General features: G+C 44.6%; 1 pseudogene; it reads right to left on the reverse strand.

Moving 5' to 3' along the window:
* Positions 1-431: 431 nt before the first annotated feature.
* LOC102260683 lies at positions 432-1,786 on the reverse strand (annotated as a pseudogene).
* Positions 1,787-5,990: the final 4,204 nt, after the last annotated feature.

A 5,990-nucleotide genomic window follows, 5' to 3' on the forward strand; every position in this document is an offset into this window, starting at 1 on the left:
ATAAAAATTAAACTCTGTTTTGTGTACTCAAAACTGTAATCCTACTTTTGCTCACCCCTGTAGTATATATAGTAACAATGTGAAGACTGAAAGTTACTACCGTTGTAAATGCTAGAGCTGTTAATGAGGCATGACTGGCACGAATAGTAATAAAAAGATTTCCCAGGTTTCCAGTCTCCTTCTGGTTGCCAACTATTGAAGATACTAGCAATGAGGACTGGCAAAGAAGACATTTAATTTCTATATTTGCATTCCCTGTGTGACAAAGCAGAGTACAAATGGAAAGGATGGATAGAATTGAGACAGCAAATTAAAAACACACAAAGACACAGTATTCATTAGCTGTACCTTTGCTAAGGAAACACAAAGAGACTAATTTAACATAAAGAAAAGAAGTAATATTCTAGGAATTAGGATATTTTAGTAATTGTTTAATGACCAGTATTTAACGGCCCAAATAAAAAAAAATTCTTGGGCATTATGTCAATGGTCTGTGACACATTCTGTAACATTTCTACAGCCAGGAAACTAAAATTTACTACATGGGAAATCAGGTCAGACTGACTGTTGTTTTTTTTGAAATAGTGAATTGTTCCTTTTCTTCCAAAAAGCAGTAGAACATTTTGCTGTTTTTCCTTAGATGAAATTGAAACATCTTGCTCTTCTTTAGCTAAAATCTTGGCATTTAGGTCTCCTTGTTCATGTGAAGTTGGCATATTCTGCTCCTCACTCTTATCTGTTCTGCTGAATGTCATAAAACCAAAAATTAACAAGCCTAATAAAAGAATAAAATAAATCAATGAGAATAGTAGCATGTAGTTGGTCTTTTGTCTCATTTTCATCTCTTTCCTAAGGGTTGGCCCACTATCAATACTACTTCCACTGACTCTTTTCAGGCAGGTGGGAGGGTCCCAGTCTTGGATGCAATGGCAGTGCTGCCTGTTGTTGCAGACGCCTTTCAGATTGCAGGTCTCAGGTGAGCAATCAGTTACAAGAAGTGACCTACGGACACACTTCCTTTGGATGCAGACATGTTCTGCCCCGCACCCTGTCCCATCTTTCACATCACCAATGTCAGGGTCTGTCATGCCAAAATGGTAGTCGGTACCCCAGCAGGTGATGTCATTGAACTGAGTCCAATGCACAGTAGAATGATCTCTCAGAAGGGGAAGTTCTGTCACGTTTCACACTGATCCCTCCCGCACAAGGTATCTGAGATGTTACATTTTACGTATCTAGGGTTAATTAGACCACAGTTCCCAAAACAGTCACCACGGGTGTTCATTTCTGTGTAGCAACTCTGATTTGCACTCTTGGCCTCTTTGCCAAAAATGTTCCTACGCTGCTCTTCACGGTTATTGCATTTCTTTTCATAGCAGTAGCCACCGCCCTTGCATGGGATCCCATTCTGCACATACACATCCTCTGGACAATGGTAGGATGTCCCATTGCACCACTCTGGGAGATCACAGTCATTTTCCTCTTGTCTGCAAACTTCGCCTGTTGGCAGGATCTAGCAGTTTTTGCAATAACCCCTGAAAGCACAAGCAGCCCCAGCGCTGAGAGTGCAGTTTAACTCACAGCACGAATCTTTCATACACAAATGTAAAGCTCCACAGTCACACTCTTCTCCTTCTTCAACCACACGGCTTCCACACTGTGCAAGTGTGAAAATGTTCCCAGTATTTGATGAAAGGTACAAACTATTTCGCCTTGCAATGTTGTTCATGAAGCTAGCATAACTGCAGTTGCTGAATCTAGTTGCACTTGCTTGATATGGATACATTATGCATCGTTTATGTCCACATGTACAAGTTTTGTCATCATGAAGCATACCCAAATTATGACCAATCTCATGTGACCCAGTATATGCAAAAGAATACACATTTTCATTCATGAAACTATCAACTCCACAATTCTAATTATATTCACGTACTTTTCCAACAAAGGATAAGCCAATATCAATACCATAGCCATGCTTTATAAAAATGTGTGCAACATCATGGGGAACGTGCTTATTAAAGCTAGCTTTCTTTTATTTGCAAAATGTGTCCAGGAGACCACCTATTTTATCTATTGAAATGGGTTTTTTTAGTCCAGACCTCAATTCCCATTAAAACCACATCAACATCCAGATAAAAATTTATTCCATTGATTACAATACTTCATACTTCACAGCTGTGATGTTACTTTGGTGAGGAAGATAGTGATTGTGGTCCACCACCATTGCCAGTTGAAGAAGCCACCTGTGGGTCCACCAGCCTTCATACCCATTCTGCATAAAAATGAAATTAGCACTTGTGGGGAGCCGATATTGGGTTAAGCCTCGGACTCACAAACAAGTCCCAGCTTAGAGGGCACAGTCCTCTTACCATAATTAGGCTTGACCTTATAACACTCCCTAGATCTTATCTGGGAAGCTAATGGGCTGAGGGAAGTGCAGGAAGTGTAACTATGGTCAAAACAAGTGAAACTCACAAGAACAGTGTAACTATGGTAACCACTACCTTGTTTACCTCTGACTATAAAATGGTTGGTGCGGCCTGAGCACCAGTGGAAGTCTTTCCTCTTGAGTTGGACTTACCCGCCTGGCCCCCCGATATTCCCAAATTATCTCCTATCTTTTCTCTTTCATTTGTGTGGGGCTCCACTTCCAGATCCTGAACCCTGAACCACGCGGGACATGGAGGGAAACATTTACAACAGCACTCTCCTGAAATTTCAATTGTCTTGCTATTTCTTCATCTGTTAATCCACATCTCATGGGTGGCAATTGTGTCTCTTCACTCTTTATCCTATATAAGAGATGTTCAAATGTGGTAGAAAGTCTCTTGGGCTCTATTTCATAAACAACGTCATTTGTCTGTAATATTCCTTGAAAACCTCCCAAACAGGTACTGAGGGCAACCACGGATTCTGGGTCCCCCTCCACATAACCATGATAGTAGCAGTCATTCTGGATAAAAGGTTGTCCTCAAGGAGTTCACCCTGGTCTGAGTAGGTAAACACTTGGAAGTGTTTGGATAGAAAATGCCTGTTGACCTTCACATGTCTGACCTGATTCCAAATGCATTCCAAAATGCATTCTGTAAGAGAGCCAGTCTTTGATCTTCATGCCAAAGCTAGTGCCTGTTAGCTTTAAAATTTAAAGTGTAAAAATGGAGTAGTGTTTTGCTTAAGACATGACTTAGAATACTGCATTCATTTCCCCTTAAGAAATTTTAAGGGATCCCAGCCCATGTGGCTCAGTTGGTTGACTGTGGTCACTGGTACAATTTCTGGTCAGAGAACACGCCTGGGATTTGGGGTCTATCCCCAGTACGGGGCATGCAGGAGATAACCTATCCATGTTTCTCTGTCATAGAAGTTTCTATATCTCTCTCCCTCTTCCTTCTTCTGTCTCTAAAAATCTATCCTATATAATAAAGAGGTAATATGCAAATTGACCATCATGCCCACGCACAAGATGGCCATCACCATGTGGTCAAAGATGGCTGCCCCCATATGGACAAAAGATTGTTGGCAGGGGAGGGAAGTTGTGGGCGATCAGGCCAGCAAGAGAGGGCAGTTAGGGTGACCAAGCCTGCAGGGGAGGGCAGTTAGGAATGACCAGGCCTGCAGGGGAGGACAGTTAGGGGTTACCAGGCATGCAGGGGAGGGCAGGTGGGGGTGACCAGGCCAACAGAAGAGGGCAGTTAAGGGTGACCAGGTCGGCAGGGGAGGGCAATTAGGGGTAATTGGGCCAGCAGGGGAGCAGTTAGGTGTCGATCAGGGTGGCAGGAGAGTGGTTAGGCGGTGATCAGGCTGGCAGGCAGAAGCAATTACAGGCAATCAGGCAGGCAGGCAAGTGAGTGGTTTAGAGCCAGTAGTCCTAGATTGTGCCAGCAAGGGAGGCCAGTTAGGGGCGACCAGGGGCAGTTTAGGGCCACCCGGATTGGGCCTAAATAGGCAGTTGGACCTGCCGGGCTGGTCACCCCTAACTACCCTCCTCTGCCAGCCTGGTTGCCCCTAACTGCCATCCCCTGCTGGCCCAGTCACCCCAACTGCCCTCCCCTGCCAGCCCAATTGCCCCCATGGTCCTTCCCTACTGGCCTGGTTGCCCCTAACTGCCCTCCCTGCAGGCCTGGTCTCCCTGAACTGCCCTCCACTGCTGGCCCAGTCACCCAAAACTTCCCTGCCCTCCAGAACTGGTACCCCCTCCCCCACTGCCCTCCCCTGCTGGCCCAATTGCCCCCAATAGCCCTTCCCTGATGGCCTGGTCACCCCTAACTGTCCTCCCCTGCAGGCCTGGTCTTCCCCTCCAACTGCCCTCCCCTGATGGCCTGGTCACCCCTAACTGCCTTTTCCTGCAGGCCCGGTTGCTCCCAATTGCCCTCCCCTGCCGGCCCGGTCACCTCAACTATACCTTCCTGCTGGCCTGATTGCTCCTAACTGCTCTCCCCTGCTGGCCTTATCACCCACAACTGCCCTCCTCTGCTGGCCATCTTGTGGTGGCCATCTTGTGCTCACATGGGGGTGGCCATCTTGTGCATGGACATGATGGTCAATTTGCATATTACTTCTTTATTATATAGGATTATTGACTATATTCCTTTTGCTCTACTTTATATCTCCATGACTATTCTGTTACTACCAATTTTTACTTCTGAATCCTTTTACCTTTTTTATCAAACTGACCAACCCTCCTCCCTACTGACAACCATGAAAATGTTCTCTGTATCTATGATTTTGTTTCTGTTCTGCTTGTTCCTTTATTTTGTATTTTTTAAGTTCAATTTTTGATAGACATGTATTTATTGACATTTTATTGTTCATATTTTTAATTTCTTCTTCTTCTTCTTCCTCTTCTTCTTCTTCTCTTCTTCTTCTTCTCCCTTTAACACTTCCTGTAATACTGGTTTGGTGTTGGTGACTTTTATCTTTTTCTTTCCCTGGAAGCAGTTTATATGTCCTTCAACTCTATATAATAGCTTTGCTGGGCAGAATAATCTTGGTTACAGGTCCTTGCTTTTCATCACTCTAAATATTTCTTGCCAATTCTTTTGGTAGTCAAACTTTCTGTTGAGAAATCAGCTGAGAGTCTTATGGGAGCTCCCTTGTAGGTAGGTAATTGCTTTTCTCTTGCTGCTTTTAAGATTCTTATGTCTTTAACCTTTTGAATTTTAATTCTGATGTGTCTTAGTGTGGGCTTCTTTGGGTTCATCATGTTGGAAACTCTCTGTGCTAGCTGGATTGTATTCTCTTCCCTTCACCCAGTTAGGGAGGTTTTCTCTGCCACCGTTGGCTTGGGACCAGCCTGTGCAGTATCTCTGCCCCTCCTACCTGTGTCATTGGATTCTTTATATCCTTAGTTGTAGAAATTTTGTTAGGCTATATTTCATGTGGTTCAGAATAATTGTTGTTCTTATGTTTAATTGTATTTGTGATGTGGTTGTAGAGAATGAGAGTACAGTAAAATCTCGATATAACTGTTTAAGAATGAACTGTGTTTTGCACTCACATCTATAAACCTACTTTTGCCCACTCCAGTATATGAAAAACAATAAGCAAAATAATATATGGATCATTTAAAAGTATTTTTCTTGAGGAATGTGACCAGATATTTTATTATTTAAGACTAGAGGCCCAGTGCACAAAAATTTGTGCACTCAGGGGGGGGGGTCCCTCAGCCTGGCCTGTGCTCTCTCCCAGTCTGGGACCCCTCGGGGGATGTCCACCTGCTGGCTTAGGCCTGCTCCCTGGGGGATTGGGCCTAAGCTGGCAGTCAGACATGGACCTCTGGCAGCCCGGCAGCCCTCAGGGGATGTCCACTTCTTGCCAGCAAGCAGGCCTAAGCTGGAGTCGGACATCCTTAGCGCTGTTGAGAAGGCAGGAGAGGCTCCCACAACCACCACTGTACTGGCAGCCATCGGTCTGGTTTGTGGCTGAGCAGAGCTCCCCCTGTGGGAGAACACTGACCACCAGGGGGCAGCTCCTGCATTGAGCATCTG

The sequence above is a fragment of the Myotis brandtii genome, unplaced genomic scaffold (assembly GCF_000412655.1).
Source record: "Myotis brandtii unplaced genomic scaffold, ASM41265v1 scaffold733, whole genome shotgun sequence".
In the NCBI taxonomy this organism is placed as follows: Eukaryota; Metazoa; Chordata; class Mammalia; order Chiroptera; family Vespertilionidae; genus Myotis; species Myotis brandtii.